Here is a 20,644-nt window from a genome sequence, read left to right on the forward strand (position 1 = left end):
TAATGGTTTGTTCCACCCGGGGAAAAAGTCTCTATCTATTCCCCTGATCATCTTATAAACCTCTATCAAGTCGCCCCTCATCCTTCTCCGTTCTAATGAGAAAAGGCCTAGCACCCTCAACCTTTCCTCGTAAGACCAACTCTCCATTCCAGGCAACATCCTGGTAAATCTCCTTTGCACCTTTCCCAAAGCTTCCACATCCTTCCTAAAATGAGGTGACCAGAACTGCACACAGTACTCCAAATGTGGCCTTACCAAGGTTTTGTACAGCTGCATCATCACCTCACGGCTCTTAAATTCAATCCCTCTGCTAATGAACGCTAGCACACCATAGGCCTTCTTCACAGCTCTATCCACTTGAGTGGCAACTTTCAAAGATCTATGAAAATAGACCCCAAGATCTCACTGTTCCTCTACATTACCAAGAACCCTACCGTTAACCCTGTATTCCACATTCATATTTGTCCTTCCAAAATGGACAACCTCACACTTGTCAGGGTTAAACTTCATCTGCCACTTCTCAGCCCAGCTCTGCATCCTATCTATGTCTCTTTGCAGCCGACAACAGCCCTCCTCACTATCCACAACTCCACCAATCTTCGTATCATCTGCAAACTTACTGACCCACCCTTCACCTCCCTCATCCAAGTCATTAATGAAAATCACAAACAGCAGAGGACCCAGAACTGATCCCTGCGGTATGCCACTGGTAACTGGGCTCCAGGCTGAATATTTGCCATCCACCACCACTCTCTGTCTTCTATCGGTTAGCCAGTTTGTTATCCAACTGGCCAAATTTCCCACTATCCCATGCCTCCTTACTTTCTGCATAAGCCTACCATGGGGAACCTTATCAAATGCCTTACTAAAATCCATGTACACTACATCCACTGCTTTACCTTCATCCACGTGTTTGGTCACCTCCTCAAAGAAGTCAATAAGACTTGTGAGGCGAGACCTACCCCTCACCGGGGGGGGGGGGGGAGAGGGGGCGGGGGGGTTAGGGGGATAGTGTTTAAGTTAATTTGCTTATTGTTAATTTATTTTGTTGTTTATTGGGGTTGGGGGGTGGGGGGTTTGTTATATGCGTTGTTACAGGTGCCGGGGAGTGTTTATTACTATTATTGTTATTGTTATTATTGTTTTGTTGATATATATTTTTCAAAAAATTCCAATAAAAATTATTTTAAAAAAAAGACCTACCCCTCACAAATCTGTGCTGGCAATCACTAATCAAGCAATGCCTTTCCAGATGCTCAGAAACCCTATCCCTCAGTACCCTTTCCATTACTTTGCCTACCACTGAAGTAAGACTAACTGGCCTGTAATTCCCAGGGTTATCCCTATTCCCTTTTTTGAACAGGGGCACGACATTCGCCACTCTCCAATCCTCTGGTACCATCCCTGTTGACAGCGAGGACGAAAAGATCATTGCCAACGGCTCTGCAATTTCATCTCTTGCTTCCCATAGAATCCTTGGATATATCCCGTCAGGCCCGGGGGACTTGTCTATCCTCAAGTTTTTCAAAACGCGCAACACATCTTCCTTCCTGACAAGTATCTCCTCGAGCTTACCAGTCTGTTTCACAATGTCCTCTCCAGCAATATGGCCCCTCTCGTTTGTAAATACTGAAGAAAAGTACTCGTTCAAGACCTCTCCTATCTCTTCAGACTCAATACACAATCTCCCGCTACTGTCCTTGATCGGACCTACCCTCGCTCTAGTCATTCTCATATTTCTCACATATGTGTAAAAGGCCTTGGGGTTTTCCTTGATCCTACCCGCCAAAGATTTTTCATGCCCTCTCTTAGCTCTCCTAATCCCTTTCTTCAGTTCCCTCCTGGCTATCTTGTATCCTTCCAGCACCCTGTCTGAACCTTGTTTCCTCAGCCTTACATAAGTCTCCTTCTTCCTCTTAACAAGGCATTCAACCTCTCTTGTCAACCATGGTTCCCTCAGTTGACCATCTCGTCCCTGCCTGACAGGGACATACATATCAAAGACACGCAGTACCTGTTCCTTGAACAAGTTCCACATTTCACTTGTGTCCTTCCCTGACAGTCTATGTTCCCAACTTATCCAATTCAATTCTTGTCTGACGGCATTGTAGTTACCCTTCCCCCAATTGTAAACCTTGCCCTGTTGCACGCACCTATCCCTCTCCATTACTAAAGCGAAAGTCACAGAATTGTGGTCACTACCTCCAAAATGCTCCCCCACTAACAAATCTATCACCTGCCCTGGTTCATTACCAAGTACCAAATCCAATATGGCCTCCCCTCTGGTCGGACAATCTACATACTGTGTTAGAAAAGCTTCCTGGACACACTGCACAAACACTACCCCATCCAAACTATTTGATCTAAAGAGTTTCCACTCAATGTTTGGGAAGTTGAAGTCACCCATGACTACTACCCTGTGACTTCTGCACCTTTCCAAAATCTGTTTCCCAATCTGTTCCTCCACATCTCTGCTGCTATTGGGGGGCCTATAGAAAACTCCCAACAAGGTGACTGCTCCTTTCCTATTTCTGACTTCAACCCATACTACCTCAGTAGGCAGATCCTCCTCGAACTGCCTTTCTGCAGCTGTTATACTATCTCTAATTAACAATGCCACCCCCCCCCCACCCCCTCCCCCCACCTCTTTTACCATCCTCCCTAATCTTGTTGAAACATCTATAACCAGGGACCTCCAACAACCATTTCTGCCCCTCTTCTATCCAGGTTTCCGTGATGGCCACCACATCGTAGTCCCAAGTACCGATCCATGCCTTAAGTTCACCCACCTTATTCCTGATGCTTCTTGCATTGAAGTATACACACTTCAACCCATCTCCTTGCCTGCAAGTACTCTCCTTTGCCAGTGTTACCTTCCCCACTGCCTCACTACACGCTTTGGCGTCCTGAATATCGGCTTCCTTAGTTGCTGGACTGCAGATCCGGTTCCCATTCCCCTGCCAAATTAGTTTAAACCCTCCCGAAGAGTACTAGAAAACCTCCCTCCCAGGATATTGGTGCCCCTCTGGTTCAGATGCAACCCGTCCTGCTTATACAGGTCCCACCTTCCCCAGAATGCGCTCCAATTATCCAAATACCTGAAGCCCTCCCTCCTTCACCATTCCTGCAGCCACGTGTTCAACTGCACTCTCTCCCTATTCATAGCCTCGCTATCACGTGGCACCGGCAACAAACCAGAGATGACAACTCTGTCTGTCCTGGCCTTTAACTTCCAGCCTAACTCCCTAAACTTGTTTATTACCTCCACACCCATTTTCCTACCTATGTCGTTGGTACCAATGTGCACCATGACTTCTGGCTGCTCGCCCTCCCCCTTCAGGATCCTGAAGACAGCTGCGAGACATCCCTGGCACCCGGGAGGCAACATACCTTCCGGGAGTCTCGCCCGCGACCACAGAATCTCCCATCTATTCCCCTAACCATTCAATCTCCTATTACTATTGCTTTTCTATTCTCCCCCTTCCCTTCTGAGCCCCAGAGGCAGACTCAGTGCCAGAGACCTGGCCGATGGGGCCTTCCCCCGGTAGGTCATCCCCCCCAACAGCATCCAAAACGGTATACTTGTTTTGAAGGGGAACGGCCACGAGGGATCCCTGCACTGTCTGCCTGTTCGTTTTCTTTCCCCTGACTGTAACCCAGCTCCTCTTGTCCAGTACCTTGGGTGTGGCTACCTACCTGTAACACTGTTATTCAAATATTGAAGCTCACGGGCTTCTCACTCCCAGTGCAGGCCTCACTGGGAGGATCAGGCCTTGAGTTGGGCCTGTCTTAACCAGCTCCAGCTGGTTGGACTCTTCCCCCTACCTAGGCAGCTGGTATTCCATGAATCCCGAAGCAGGATCAGTAATTGTTTCCCCGGGCAGCATGGTGGCCCAGTGGGTTAGCCCTGCTGCCTCACGGCGCCGAGGTCCCAGGTTTGATCCCGGCTCTGGGTCACTGTCCGTGTGGAATTTGTACATTCTCCCCGTGTCTGCGTGGGTTTCACCCCCACAACCCAGAGACGGACAGGCTAGGTGGATTGACCACACTAAATTGCCCCTTAATTGGAAAGAATTAATTGGGTACTCTAAATTTATAAAAAAATAAATAAATAATTGTTTCTCCGTTTTCCTCATGGGGGTTAAAACAGAAATCCACATTTTCAACACCATCGGCTCATTCAGGCTGTTTAAGACGACAGGGTCTGCCTTGCTTTTTGAGAAGAGAATGAATCAAAGAACCACAGAATCCCTACAGTGCAGAAGGAGACCATTCGGCCCATCGAGTCTGCACCGACCCTCTGAAAGAGCACCCTAGCTAGACACAGCCAATCCCCGTAACCCAGGAACCCCCATCTAGTCAGCACGGTAGCACTGTGGTTAGCACAGTTGCTTCACAGCTCCAGGGTCCCAGCTTAGATTCCCCGCTGGGTCACTGTCTGTGCGGAGTCTGCACGCTCTCCCCGTGTCCTGCGAAGTAATTTGCATTTGGCTATCATCACCATATCCTCTTGCTGGATTAGCTCACTGGGCTAAATCACTGGCTTTGAAAGCAGACCAAGCAGGCCAGCAGCACGTTTCGAGTCCCGTACCAGCCTCCCCGGACAGGCAACGGAATGTGGCGACTAGGAGCTTTTTCACAGTAACTTCATTGAAGTCTACTCGTGACAATAAGCCATTTTCATTTCATTTCATTTCAATCTCTCTTTATTCCTTGTGGGTTAACAGCTCCAGGAAATGAAAGATAAATACCTTTATCATCATCATGGTCTTTTCCTGTGGAAGAAACGGATGTTATTAATGAACAATGCCTGCGGAGAATGAATTAGGAATTCTAATAACTCGGAAGGAAGCGATCGGTAATGAAGGTGAGGTTGTTCAAATATTGAAGCCCCCAGGCTTCTCACTCCCAGTACAGGCCCCGCTGGAAGGATCAGGCCTTGAGTTGGGCCTGTCTTAACCAGCTCCAGGTGGTTGGACCCCTCCCCCTACCTAGGCAGCTGCTATTCCATGAATCCCAAAGCAGGATCAATAATTGTTTCTCCGTTTTCCTCATGGGGATTACAACAGGAATCCACATTTTCAACACCATTGGCTCAGTCAGGCTGTTTAAGGCGACAGGGTCTGCTTTGCTTTTTGGGAAGAGAATGAATCAAAGAGCGATAGAATCCCTACAGTGCAGAAGGAGACCATTCGGCCCATCGAGTCTGCACCGACCCTCTGAAAGAGCAACCCAGCTAGACACAGCCAATCCCCGTAACCCAGGAACCCCCATCTAGTCAGCACGGTAGCACAGTGGTTAGCACGGTTGCTTCACAGCACCAGGGTCCCAGCTTAGATTCCCCGCTGGGTCACTGTCTGTGCGGAGTCTGCACGCTCTCCCCGTGTCTGCGAAGTAATTTGCATTTGGCTATCATCACCATATCCTCTTGCTGGTTTAGCTCACTGGGCTAAATCACTGGCTTTGAAAGCAGACCAAGCAGGCCAGCAGCACGGTTCGAGTCCCGTACCAGCCTCCCCGGACAGGCGCCGGAATGTGGCGACTAGGGGCTTTTCACAGTAACTTCATTGAAGTCCTACTCGTGACAATAAGCCATTTTCATTTCATTTTCATTTCAATCTCTCTTTATTCCTTGTGGGTTAACAGCTCCAGGAAATGAAAGATAAATACCTTTATCATCGTCATGGTCTTTTCCTGTGGAATAAACGGATGTTATTAATGAACAATGTCTGCGGAGGATGAATTGGGAATTCTAATAACTCGGAAGGAAGCGATCGGTAATGAAGGTGAGGTTATTCAAATATTGAAGCCCCCAGGCTTCTCACTCCCAGTGCAGGCCTCGCTGGGAGGATTAGGCCTTGAGTTGGGCCTGTCTTAACCAGCTCCAGGTGGTTGGACCCCTCCCCCTACCTAGGCAGCTGCTATTCCATGAATCCCAAAGCAGGATCAATAGTTGTTTCCCTGTGTTCCTCATGGGGATTACAACAGGAATCCACATTTTCGACACCATTGGCTCAGTCAGGCTGTTTAAGGCGACAGGGTCTGCCTTGCTTTTTGAGAAGAGAATGAATCAAAGAACCACAGAATCCCTACAGTGCAGAAGGAGACCATTCGGCCCATCGAGTCTGCACCGACCCTCTGAAAGAGCACCACAGCTAGACACAGCGAATCCCCGTAACCCAGGAACCCCATCTAGTCAGCACGGTAGCACAGTGGTTAGCACGGTTGCTTCACAGCTCCAGGGTCCCAGCTTAGATTCCCCGCTGGGTCACTGTCTGTGCGGAGTCTGCACGCTCTCCCCGTGTCTGCGAAGTAATTTGCATTGGCTACCATCACCATATCCTCTTGCTGGTTTAGCTCACTGGGCTAAATCACTGGCTTTGAAAGCAGACCAAGCAGGCCAGCAGCACGGTTCGAGTCCCGTACCAGCCTCCCCGGACAGGCGCCGGAATGTGGCGACTAGGGGCTTTTCACAGTAACTTCATTGAAGTCTACTCGTGACAATAAGCGATTTTCATTTCATTTTCATTTCAATCTCTCTTTATTCCTTGTGGGTTAACAGCTCCAGGAAATGAAAGATAAATACCTTTGTCATCGTCATGGTCTTTTCCTGTGGAAGAAACGGATGTTATTAATGAACAATGTCTGCGGAGGATGAATTGGGAATTCTAATAACTCGGAAGGAAGCGATCGGTAATGAAGGTGAGGTTATTCAAATATTGAAGCCCCCAGGCTTCTCACTCCCAGTACAGGCCTCGCTGGGAGGATCAGGCCTTGAGTTGGGCCTGTCTTAACCAGCTCCAGGTGGTTGGACCCCTCCCCCTACCTCGGCAGCTCTTATTCCATGAATCCCAAAGCAGGATCAATAATTGTTTCTCCGTTTTCCTCATGGGGGTTACAACAGGAATCCACATTTTCGACACCATTGGCTCAGTCAGGCTGTTTAAGATAACAGGGTCTGCCTTGCCTTTTGAGAAGAGAATGAATCAAAGAACCACAGATTCCCTACAGTGTAGAAGGAGACCATTCGGCCCATCGAGTCTGCACCGACCCTCTGAAAGAGCAACCCAGCTAGACACAGCCAATCCCCGTAACCCAGGAACCCCCATTGAGTCAGCATGGTAGGACAGTGGTTAGCACGGTTGCTTCACAGCACCAGGGTCCCAGCTTAGATTCCCCGCTGGGTCACTGTCTGTGCGGAGTCTGCACGCTCCCCCGTGTCTGCGAAGGAATTTGCATTTGGCTACCATCACCATATCCTCTTGCTCAATCTCTCTTTATTCCTTGTGGATTAACAGCTCCCAAAAATAGGGCAGCACGGTGGCCTAGTGGTTAGCACAGCTGCCTCACGGCGCTGAGGTCCCAGGTTCGATCCCGGCTCTGGGTCACTGTCCGTGTGGAGTTTGCACATTCTCCCCGTGTCTGCGTGGGTTTCGCCCCCACAACCCAAAAATGTGCAGAGTAGGTGGATTGGCCACGCTAAATTGCCCCCTTAATTGGAAGAAATAATTGGATAATCTAAATTTTTTTTTAAAAAAAAACAGCTCCCGAAAATTAAAGATAAATACCTTTGTCATCGTGATGGTCTTTTCCTGTGGAATAAACGGATTTTATTAATGAACAATGTCTGCGGAGAATGAATTAGGAATTCTAATAACTCGGAAGGAAGCGATCGGTAATGAAGGTGAGGTTATTCAAATATTGAAGCCCCCAGGCTTCTCACTCCCAGTGCAGGCCTCGCTGGGAGGATCAGGCCTTGAGTTGGGCCTGTCTTAACCAGCTCCAGGTGGTTGGACTCCTCCCCCTACCTCGGCAGCTCTTATTCCATGAATCCCAAAGCAGGATCAATAATCGTTTCCCCGTGTTCCTCATGGGGGTTACAACAGGAATCCACATTTTCGACACCATCGGCTCAGTCAGGCTGTTTAAGACGACAGGGTCTGCTTTGCTTTTTGAGAAGAGAATGAATCAAAGAACCACAGAATCCCTACAGTGCAGAAGGAGACCATTCGGCCCATCAAGTCTGCACCGACCCTCTGAAAGAGCACCCCAGCTAGACACAGCCAATCCCCGTAACCCAGGAACCCCCATCTAGTCAGCACGGTAGCACAGTAGTTAGCACAGTTGCTTCACAGCGCCAGGGTCCCAGGTTCGATTCCCGGCTTGGGTCACTGTGCGGAGTCTGCACGTTCTCCCCGTGTCTGCGCGGGTTTCCTCCGGGTGCTCCGGTTTCCTCCCACAGTCCAAAGCTGTGCTGGTTTAAATATTATGGTGCTTGTGACCTGAGTGTGGTGGTGAAGAACACAGTTTATTCCGTCACAATCTGTATTGTATCTGAGGTCTTGGATTCATCGGGTAAAAGAAAATTACTGCGGATGCTGGAATATGAAACCAAAAGAGAAAATGCTGGAGAATCTCAGCAGGTCTGGCAGCTTCTGTAAGGAGAGAAAAGAGCTGACGTTTCGGGTCCAGATGATCCTTTGTCAAAGGTAAAAGGCAGAGCAAGTGGGCGCTATTGATACTGCAGGGTGAGAGAATGAAAGATGAGTCATAGCCACAGAAGCTGCGAAGGAATTTGCATTTGGCTATCATCACCATATCCTCTTACTCAATTAACAGATCCCAAAAATTTAAGATAAATACCTTTGTCATCGTGATGGTCTTTTCCTGTGGAATAAACGGATTTTATTAATGAACAATGTCTGCGGAGAATGAATTAGGAATTCTAATAACTCGGAAGGAAGCGATCGGTAATGAAGGTGAGGTTATTCAAATATTGAAGCCCCCAGGCTTCTCACTCCCAGTGCAGGCCTCACTGGGAGGATCAGGCCTTGAGTTGGGCCTGTCTTAACCAGCTGCAGCTGGTTGGACCCCTCCCCCTACCTCGGCAGCTCTTATTCCATGAATCCCAAAGCAGGATCAATAATCGTTTCTCCGTTTTCCTCATGGGGGTTACAACAGGAATCCACATTTTCGACACCATCGGCTCAGTCAGGCTGTTTAAGACGACAGGGTCTGCTTTGCTTTTTGAGAAGAGAATGAATCAAAGAATCACAGAATCCCTACAGTGCAGAAGGAGACCATTCGGCCCATCGAGTCTGCACCGACCCTCTGAAAGAGCACCACAGCTAGACACAGCCAATCCCCGTAACCCAGGAACCCCCATCTAGTCAGCACGGTAGCACAGTGGTTAGCACGGTTGCTTCACAGCACCAGGGTCCCAGCTTAGATTCCCGGCTTGGGTCACTGTCTGTGCGGAGTCTGCACGCTCCCCCGTGTCTGCGAAGGAATTTGCATTTGGCTACCATCACCATATCCTCTTGCTCAATCTCTCTTTATTCCTTGTGGATTAACAGCTCCCGAAAATAGGGCAGCACGGTGGCCTAGTGGTTAGCACAGCTGCCTCACGGCGCTGAGGTCCCAGGTTCGATCCCGGCTCTGGGTCACTGTCCGTGTGGAGTTTGCACATTCTCCCCATGTCTGCGTGGGTTTCGCCCCCACAACCCAAAAATGTGCAGAGTAGGTGGATTGGTCACACTAAATTGCCCCCTTAATTGGAAGAAATAATTGGATAATCTAAATTTTAAAAAAAACAGCTCCCGAAAATTAAAGATAAATACCTTTGTCATCGTGATGGTCTTTTCCTGTGGAATAAACGGATTTTATTAATGAACAATGTCTGCGGAGAATGAATTAGGAATTCTAATAACTCGGAAGGAAGCGATCGGTAATGAAGGTGAGGTTATTCAAATATTGAAGCCCCCAGGCTTCTCACTCCCAGTGCAGGCCTCGCTGGGAGGATCAGGCCTTGAGTTGGGCCTGTCTTAACCAGCTCCAGGTGGTTAGACTCCTCCCCCTACCTCGGCAGCTCTTATTCCATGAATCGCAAAGCAGGATCAATAATCGTTTCCCCGTGTTCCTCATGGGGGTTACAACAGGAATCCACATTTTCGACACCATCGGCTCATTCAGGCTGTTTAAGACGACAGGGTCTGCTTTGCTTTTTGAGAAGAGAATGAATCAAAGAGCGATAGAATCCCTACAGTGCAGAAGGAGACCATTCGGCCCATCAAGTCTGCACCGACCCTCTGAAAGAGCACCCCAGCTAGACACAGCCAATCCCCGTAACCCAGGAACCCCAATCTAGTCAGCACGGTAGCACAGTGGTTAGCACGGTTGCTTCACAGCGCCAGGGTCCCAGCTTAGATTCCCCGCTGGGTCACTGTCTGTGCGGAGTCTGCACGTTCTCCTGTGCCTGCGAAGGAATTTGCATTTGGCTACCATCACCGTATCCTCTTGCTCAATCTCTCTTTATTCCTTGTTGATTAACAGCTCCCGGAAATTAAAGATAAATACCTTTATCATCGTGATGGTCTTTTCCTGTGGAATAAACGGATTTTATAATGAACAATGTCTGCGGAGAATGAATTAGGAATTCTAATAACTCGGAAGGAAGCGATCGGTAATGAAGGTGAGGTTATTCAAATATTGAAGCTCCCAGGCATCTCACTCCCAGTGCAGGCCTCGCTGGGAGGATCAGGCCTTGAGTTGGGCCTGCCTTAACCAGCTCCAGGTGTTTGGACTCCTCCCCCTACCTCGGCAGCTCTTATTCCATGAATCCCAAAGCAAGATCAGTAATTGTTTCCCTGGCCAGCACGGTGGCGCAGTGGGTTAGCCCTGCTGCCTCACGGCGCCGAGGTCCCAGGTTCGATCCCGGCTCTGGATCACTGTCCGTGTGGAGTTTGCACATTCTCCCCGTGTCTGCGTGGGTTTCGCCCCCACACCCCAAAAATTATCATCGCATTTACAGTGCAGAAGGAGGCCATTCGGCCCATCGAGTCTGCACCGGCTCCTGGAAAGAGCACCCTACCCAAGGTCAACACCTCCACCCTATCCCCATAACCCAGTAACCCCACCCAACACCAAGGGCAATTTTGAACACTAAGGGCAATTTATCACGGCCAATCCACCCTAACCTGCACATCTTTGGACTGTGGAAGGAAACCGGAGCACCCGGAGGAAACCCACGCAGACACGGGGAGGATGTGCAGACTCCGCACAGACAGTGACCCAGCCGGGAATCAAACCTGGGACCCTGGAGCTGTGAAGCAATTTTGCTATCCACAATGCTACCGTGCTGCCCGTAATGTGCAGGCTACGTGGATTGACCACGCTAAATTGCCCCTTCATTGGAAAAAATTACTCTAAATTTATTTTAAAAAAATAATGATAATTGTTTCCCCGTGTTCCTCATGGGGGTTACAACAGGAATCCACATTTTCTACACCATCGGCTCAGTCAGGCTGTTTAAGACGACAGGGTCTGCTTTGCTTTTTAAGAAGAGAATGAATCAAAGAGCGATAGAATCCCTACAGTGCAGAAGGAGACTATTCGGCCCATCAAGTCTGCACCGACCCACTGAAAGAGCAACCCAGCTAGACACATCCAATCCCCGTAACCCAGGAACCCCAATGCCTCGAAACAAAAGTTTTCGGCGGCCCTTGTGGCCTTGTTGGTGAGGGCGCTTAACGAGGTGAGGGAGCCGGGGCGGGCGGGGGGGGGGGGGTGGGTGTTCTCCTCCCGACGCTTTTGCTGGCCTCGATCTCCTGGACTTTGAAGCGGGATAAGGATCCGGAGTAGTGTGAGTCGTACAGACCAATCTCACTGTTAAATGTGGATGAAAGCTGTTGGCCAAGACATTGGCCTTGAGAATTGAGGACTGTGTACCAGGGCTGATAGGGGAGGACCAGACCGGGTTTGTGAAGGGGAGGCATCTGGTGACTAATATCAGGAGGTTTCTAAATGTGATAATGATGCCCCCCCCCCCCCCCCCCGAGGAGGTGGTGGTCTCCATGGACGCGGAGAAGGCCTTCGATCTTGTGGAGTGGTGGTATTTGTGGGAGTCAGGTGACCTCAGACTGGCTGGAGGGAGATGGAAAGGAGGTTGCTTGTGCATGATCATACTGTCATACACCTGTTGTTTTCTACATAGTTTACCCACAATTAACGTTCATAAATTGTTTATAGTTTTAACTACGAGTGTTCTTGTAATATGAATCGTGCCATCCGACAAGAACATTGCATGGAGTTTGCACATTCTCACCGTATTTGCGTGGGTCTCACCCCCACAATCCAGTTGGGTCACTGCCTGTGCGGAGTCTGCACGTTCTCTCCCCGTGTGTGCGTGGGTTTCCTCCGGGTGCCCTGGTTTCCTCCCACAGTCCAGAGATGTGCAGGTTAGGTGGACGGGCCATGAAAAAATGCTCTTCGTGTCCAAAAAAGGATGGGTGGGGTTACTGTGTTACGGGGATAGGGTGGGGTGCACTCTCCAGGGGCCGGTGCGGACTCATTGGGCTGGGTGGTCTCATTCTGCACCGTGGTTTCTATGGTTCTATGAAGTGTTCTTGTGATATAAAGCAGGCTATCCGACATGAATATTGAAAATGAAATGAAATGAAAATCGCTGATTGTCACGAGTAGGCTTCAATTAAGTTACTGTGAAAAGCCCCTAGTCGCCACATTCCGGCGCCTGTCCGGGGAGGCTGGTACGAGAATCGAACCGTGCTGCTGGCCTGCTTGGTCTGCTTTAAAAGCCAGCGATTTAGCTGAGTGAGCTAAACCAGCCCCTCACAAGCCTCACAAGCCTCATTGAATTCTTTGAAGATATGTCGAGACACCTTGATGAAGGTCGGGCAGTGGATGTGGTGTATATGGATTCAAGCAAGGCATTTGATAAGGTTCCCCATGGTAGGCTCATTCAGAAAGTTAGGGGGCATGGGATACAGGGAAATGTGACAGTCTGGAGACAGAATTACAAAAGAAGGCAGCAAGTGGTAGTGGATGCACTGCCGCTTTCAAGAGATTATGCACCTGTACGCCCAGATCCCTCTGTGAGTAAATGTTCCTGTGGAATTATTCCTTTAATATAATTCGGAGATTCGGACATTGACCACAAATGATTTGTAACCAGGGTGTCGGTATCAATGTGCAGGATAACGGGGCTGCGAAGGAATTTGCGTTTGGCTATCATCACCATATCCTCTTGCTCAATCTCTCTTTATTCCTTGTGGATTAACAGCTCCCGGAAATTAAAGATAAATACCTTTGTCATCGTGATGGTCTTTTCCTGTGGAACAAACGGATTTTATTAATGAACAATGCCTGCGGAGGACGAATTGGGAATTCTAATAACTCGGAAGGAAGCGACCGGTAATGAAGGTGAGGTTGTTCAAATATTGAAGCCCCCAGGCTTCTCACTCCCAGTGCAGGCCTCGCTGGGAGGATCAGGCCTTGAGTTGGGCCTGTCTTAACCAGCTCCAGGTGGTTGGACTCCTCCCCCTGCCTCGGCAGCTCTTATTCCATGAATCCCAAAGCAGGAGCAATAATCGTTCCCCGTGTTCCTCATGGGGATTACAACAGTAATCCTTATTATCAACACCATCGGCTCATTCAGGCTGTTTAAGACGACAGGGTCTGCCTTGCATTTTGAGAAGTGAATGAATCAAAGAGCGATAGAATCCCTACAGTGCAGAAGGAGACCATTCGGCCCATCGAGTCTGCACCAACCCTCTGAAAGAGCACCCTAGCTAGACACAGCCAATCCCCGTAACCCAGGAACACCCACCCAGCCTTTTGTACATGAAGGGGACGTTTAACGTGGCCAAACCTGCTAACCTGCACATCTTTGGTAACTAAGAAGAGAGATGAATAAACAGTAACATTTCAACGCAGCACGGTGGCACAGTGGTAAGCACCGCTGCCTCACAGCACCAGGGACACAGATTCAAATCCAGCCTCGGGTCACTGTCTGTGTGTAGTTTGCACGTTCTCCCCGTGTCTGCGTGGGTTTGCTCCGGGTGCTCCAGTTTCCTCCCACAATCCAAAGGTGTACAGGTTAGGTGGATTGGCCATGATAAATTTCCCCTCAGTGTCCAAAGATTCGCAGGTTAGGTGGGGGGACGGGGATGGAGCAGGTGATTGGGTTCAGGTAGGGTTCTCATTTCATGCAGACTTGATGGGCTGAATGGTCTCCTTCTGCACGGTACGGATTTTATGATTTCATAAAAATAACTTGTAATGTACAGCCAATACATTACCAGTGAAAAGCAAGTAAAAACCTGGTTGTTAACTTTATTTATCAATGGTTGTTAATATATATTGGTTTGCTTAATTGGAATACAGTGGCAGATTTACGAAGATAAGAATTCTTCTTTTACTTAAGAACTGTTGTAACTGTTAACAAGTTTTTATTTGTTGCTGATGGGACGAATTCTGTGATTTTTCTTTAACATCAAATGAGTCTATTGGTCAGAATCATCTCTCTTGGGCTGCAATTATCTTTCCTAGCAGTCTTACAAGTGGAAAATAATTGGGTTGTTGTTTGGGATCCGAACAGTGATAGCATTGTAACACGTCAAAATGTAGTGATGAATATATTTACCATAAACGTCATGAGGAATATATTCTGTGGGTGAGGAATAGATTTGTATTAATACTGTCTGCAGAGAATCAAGTGGAGATTCACGTTTTCAACACAATTGGTTCAGTATCGGAAACGCTCAGGATTACACGGGTTCGGGATTGGTGCAGATCTTTCAAATATTAAATAAACATTCCCATACTCACTCATTTCACTCAAGCTTACTCATCTCCCCACCCTCACAGGGAAATAACTAGCCTCTTGCTCCAACAGTGGGCAATTAAATAATTATTCATTCAATTTTTCAGAAATGTATTTTGGTATCAACTTTTAATAGATTGTGGTATGGGGAGCACACAGGCCACTCTACAGGTGCGGCACAGCAGACATCTAACAGTATTTGTTAAAGCAAAACAATGTTTATTCTATGAACTCAAGTTAACCTTTTTAAAACATACAGTGAACATCTTCACAACCATCAATTCAAATACAACCCCCAAAGAATACAATACTAAGTAATCCTTAATAATTTCCCAAACAACATCCAGAAGACACCCAACATCCTTCTAACACAGGGATCAGGTTTAAATTCTCTAATGAGAGCAGTTATCCCTGTGAAATCACCCAAATCATCGCTATTTAGCTTGTAGAGAGATCTATGCACATCTGCGGGCTTTCACTGCAGCTCTTCTCCCTGATAATGAGACTAAAACCTCACTCTCTAGCAGACAATCAAAAAAGAAAGTAAAGCAGACAGACAGCCCAGCTCCACCCACTCTCTGACATCACTGCAGTAATAAACACCCATTTCTCAAAGGTTCACCCACGACAGTTATTCGATAAAAAAAACACTCATTTCTTAAAGGTACTCTCACATGACAGTAGTGTTACAAATTGAAAATAGTTGCCCTCTCGTTTGGGACACTAACATCATTATAAAATTATAAAACATGGTGATTAATATATTTACCATATTCATGGTGAGGAACATATTCTGTGGGTGAGGAATAGATTTGTATTAATACTGTCTGCAGAGGATCAAGTGGAGATTCACACTTTCAACACAATCGGTTCAGTATCGGAAACGCTCAGAATTACACGGATTAGGGATTGGTGCCGATCTTTCAAATATTAAATAAACATCCCCATACTTACTCATTTCACTCAAGCTTACTCATCTCCCCACCCTCACAGGTAAATAACTAACCTCTTGCACCAACAGTGGGGAATTAAATAATTATTCATTCCATTTTTCAGAAACGTATTTCGTCATCCATCTTCAGTTTCCATGTATTATATGTTTTATAGTTTGGTTTGGGGCTAAAAAGCATTGGGTACATTTATGTTCAGATATTTTGGCATTCCTCTGTAAGTTACTTGATGCAGACTGTTATTTTAAAACAGTTATATCATTTGTGTCTGACAAGGAGGCGGCAACAGTCAATCCAATGTGCAGAGTGGTTATTTATGAGTGGTTGTTAATATATATTGGTTTGCTTAATTGGAATATAGTGGCAGATTTACGAAGATAAGAATTCTTCTTTTACTTAAGAACTGTTGTAACTGTTAACCACAAAGTTTTTATTTGTTGCTGATGGGACTAGTTCTGTGATTTTTCTTTAACATCAAATGAACCTCTTGGTCAGAATCATCTCTCTTGGGCTGCAATTATCTTTCCTAGTAGCCTTACAAGTGGAAAATAATTGGGTTGTTGTTTGGGATCCGAACAGTGACAGCATTGTAACACGTCAAAATGTGGTGATGAATATATTTACCATAAGCGCCATGAGGAATATATTCTGTGGGTGAGGAATAGATTTGTATTAATACTCTCTGCAGAGAATCAAGTGGAGATTCACGTTTTCAACACAATTGGTTCAGTATCGGAAACGCTCAGGATTACACGGGTTCGGGATTGGTGCAGATCTTTCAAATATTAAATAAACATTCCCATACTTACTCATTTCACTCAAGCTCACTCATCTCCCCACCCTCACAAGTAAATAACTAACATCTTGCTCCAACAGTGGGCAATTAAATAATTATTCATTCAATTTTTCAGAAATGTATTTCGGAATCAACTTTTAATAGTTTGTGGTATGGGGAGCACACAGGCCACTCTACAGGTGTGGCACAGCAGACATCTAACAGTATTTGTTAAAGCAAAACAATGTTTATTCTATGAACTCAAGTTAACCTTTTTAAAACATACAGTGAACATCTTCGCAACCATCAATTCAAATACAACCCCCAAAGAATACAACACTAATTAATCCTTAATAACTTCCCAAACAACATCCAGAAGACACCCAACATCCTTCGAACACAGGGATCAGGTTTAAATTCTCTAATGAGAGCAGTTATCCCTTTGAAATCACCCAAATCATCGCTATTTAGCTTGTGGAGAGATCCATGCACATCTGCGGGCTTTCACTGCAGCTCTTCCCTCTGAAAATGAAACTAAAACCTCACTCTCTAGCAGCCAATCAAAAACGAAAGTAAAGCAGACAGACAGCCCAGCTCCACCCACTCTCTGACATCACTGCAGTAATAAACACCCATTTCTCAAAGGTTCACCCACGACAGTTATTCGATAAAAAAAAAACACTCATTTCTTAAAGGTACTCTCACATGACAGTAGTGTTACAAATTGAAAATAGTTGCGCTCTTGTTTGGGACACTAACATCATTATAAAATTATAAAACATGGTGATTAATATATTTACCATATTCATGGTGAGGAACATATTCTGTGGGTGAGGAATAGATTTGTATTAATACTGTCTGCAGAGGATCAAGTGGAGATTCACACTTTCAACACAATCGGTTCAGTATCGGAAATGCTCAGGATTACACGGATTAGGGATTGGTGCTGATCTTTCAAATATTAAATAAACATCCCCATACTTACTCATTTCACTCAAGCTTACTCATCTCCCCACCCTCACGGGTAAATAACTAACCTCTTGCACCAACAGTGGGGAATTAAATAATTATTCATTCCATTTTTCAGAAACGTATTTCGGCATCCATCTCCAGTTTCCATGTATTATATGTTTTATAGTTTGGTTTGGGGCTAAAAAGCATTGGGTACATTTATGTTCAGATATTTTGGCATTCCTCTGCAAGTTATTTGATGCAGACTGTTATTTTAAAACAGTTATATCATTTGTGTCTGACAAGGAGGCGGCAACAGTCAATCCAATGTGCAGAGTGGTTATTTATGAGTGGTTGTTAATATATATTGGTCGGCTTAATTTGAATATAGTGGCAGATTTACGAGGATAAGAATTCTTCTTTTACTTAAGAACTGTTCCATGCATTTATAGAACATAGAACATGGAACAGTACAGTTCTATGTACAGGCCGTTCGGCCCACGATGTTGTGCTGACCATTTATTCTAATCTAAGATCAACCCCCACTTAAACTAGAATACCACACCTGAAAAGCAACCGCAATATGCTCACCCCTCACTGTCTTTAAGTTCACTTAGCCAATCCAATAGATAGACATTTATCTGGAACGAGCCCCCAATTTGTTATGGGCCAGAGTTTCGAGAACTCCAAAGTGTATCATGGAGTTCACCCGACCCACAACTTTTCATAGATTGTGGTATGGGGAGCACACGGCCCACTCTACAGGCACGGCGCAGCAGACATCTAACAGTATTTGTTAAAGCAAAACAATGTTTATTCTATGAACTCAAGTTAACCTTTTTAAAACATACAGTGAACATCTTAGCAACCATCAATTCAAATACAACCCACAAAGAATACAACACTAAGTAATCCTTAATAACTTCCCAAACAACATCCAGAAGACATCCAACATCCTTCGAACACAGGGATCAGGTTTAAATTCTCTAATGAGAGCAGTTATCCCATTGAAATCACCCAAATGAACACTCTTTAGCTTGTAGAGAGATCCATGCACATCTGCGGGCTTTCACTGCAGCTCTTCTCTCTGAAAATGAAACTAAAACCTCACTCTATAGCAGCCAATCAAAAACGAAAGTAAAGCAGACAGACAGCCCAGCTCCACCCACTCTCTGACATCACTGCAGTAATAAACACCCATTTCTCAAAGGTTCGCCCACGACAGTTATTCGATAAAAAAACACTCATTTTTTAAAGGTACTCTCACATGACAGTAGTGTTACAAATTGAAAATAGTTGCGCTTTCATTTGGGACACTAACATCATTATAAAATTATAAAACATGGTGATTAATATATTTACCATATTCATGGAGAGGAACATATTCTGTGGGTGAGGAATAGATTTGTATTAATACTGTCTGCAGAGGATCAAGTGGAGATTCATACTTTCAACACTATCGATTCAGTATCGGAAACGCTCAGAATTACACGGATTAGGGATTGGTGCTGATCTTTCAAATATTAAATAAACATCCCCATACTTACTCATTTCACTCAAGCTTACTCATCTCCCCACCCTCACGGGTAAATAACTAACCTCTTGCACCAACAGTGGGGAATTAAATAATTATTCATTCCATTTTTCAGAAACGTATTTCGGCATCCATCTTCAGAAACAAAATTAATTTGGCCCTTCTCGTCCGCTTCGTTTCCATGTATTATATGATTTATAGATTGGTTTGGGGGTAAAAAGCATTGGGTACATTTAAGTTCAGATATTGTGGCATTCCTCTGTAAGTTACTTGATGCAAAATGTTATTTTAAAACATACGTGATTTGTGTCTGACAAAGGCAGCAACAGTCAATCCAATGTGGAGACGCATCGAGTTCCGTGCATTTACAGAACATGGAACAGTTCAGTTCTATGTACAGGCCCTTCGGCCCACGATGTTGTGCTGACCATTTATCCTAATCTAAGATCAACCTAACCTGCACCTCTTCAATTTACTGCTGTCCATATCCAAGAGCTGCGTAAATGTCCCTAATGACTCTGACTCCGCCACCTCCACTGGCAATGTATTCCACACACCCACCACTCTCTGTGTAAAGAATCAACTTCCGACATCTCCCCAATACCTTCCTCCAATTACCGTAAAACTATGCCTCCTCATGTCAGCCATTTCCGCCCTGGGGAAAAGTCTCTGGCTATCCACTCTATCCATGCCTCTCATCACCTTGTGCACCTCTATCAAGTCAACTCTCTTCCTCTTAACTCCAGTGAGAAAAGCCCTAGCTCCCTCAACCTTTCTTCATAAGATATGCCCTCCAGTCCAGGCAGCATCCTGGCAAATCTCCTCTGTACCCTCTCCAAAGCATCCACGTCCTTCCTATAATGAGGCGACCAGAACTGGACACAATATTCCATGTGTGGTCCAACTAGGGTTTTATAAAGCTGCAGCAAAACCACATGGCTCTTAAACTCAATCCCCCTGTTAATGAAAGCCAACACACCATATGCCTTCTTAACAACCCGATCAACCTGGATGGCAACTTTGAGGGATCTATGCACGTGGACCCCAAGATCCCGCTGTCCCTCCACACTTCCAAGAATCCTGCCTTTAACCCTGTATTCAGCATTGAAATTCGACCTGCCAAATGAATCACTTCACATTTATCAAGGTAGAACTCCATCTGCCACTTCTCAGCCCAGCTCTGCATCCTGTCAATATCCTGTTGTGACCTGCAACGGCCCTCGACACGATCTACAACTCCACCAACCTTCGTGTCATCGGCAAACTTACTAACACACCCTTCCACTTCCTCATCCAAGTCATTTACAAAAACCACAAAGAGCAGAGGTCCCAGAACAGATCCCTGCGGGACACCACTGGTCACCCACCTCCAGTTGGAATACTTTCCATCAACTACCACTCGCTGTCTTCTTTCAGCCAGCCAATTCTGTATCCAGACAGCCAAATTTCCCTTTATCCCATGCTCCCTAACTTTTTGAATGAGCCTACCATGGGGAACCTTATCAAATGTCTTACTGAAATCCATATACACCACATCCACTGGCTGAACTTCATCAGTGTGTCTCTTCACATCCTCAAAGAATTCAATGAAGCTTGTGAGGCATAACCTGCCCCTCACAACGCCATGCTGATTGTCTTTAATCAAACTATGTTTTTCTAAATAATCATGAATCCTATCTCTGAGAAGCCTTTCCAATATTTTGCTCACCACAGACGTAAGACTGGTGGGTCTGTAATTCCCCGGGATTTCCCTATTCCCTTTCTTGAACAGTGGGGCAACATTCGCCTTCCTCCAATCATCCGGTACTACTCCA

The sequence above is a fragment of the Scyliorhinus canicula genome, chromosome 29, assembly GCF_902713615.1.
Source record: "Scyliorhinus canicula chromosome 29, sScyCan1.1, whole genome shotgun sequence".
NCBI lineage: Eukaryota > Metazoa > Chordata > Chondrichthyes > Carcharhiniformes > Scyliorhinidae > Scyliorhinus > Scyliorhinus canicula.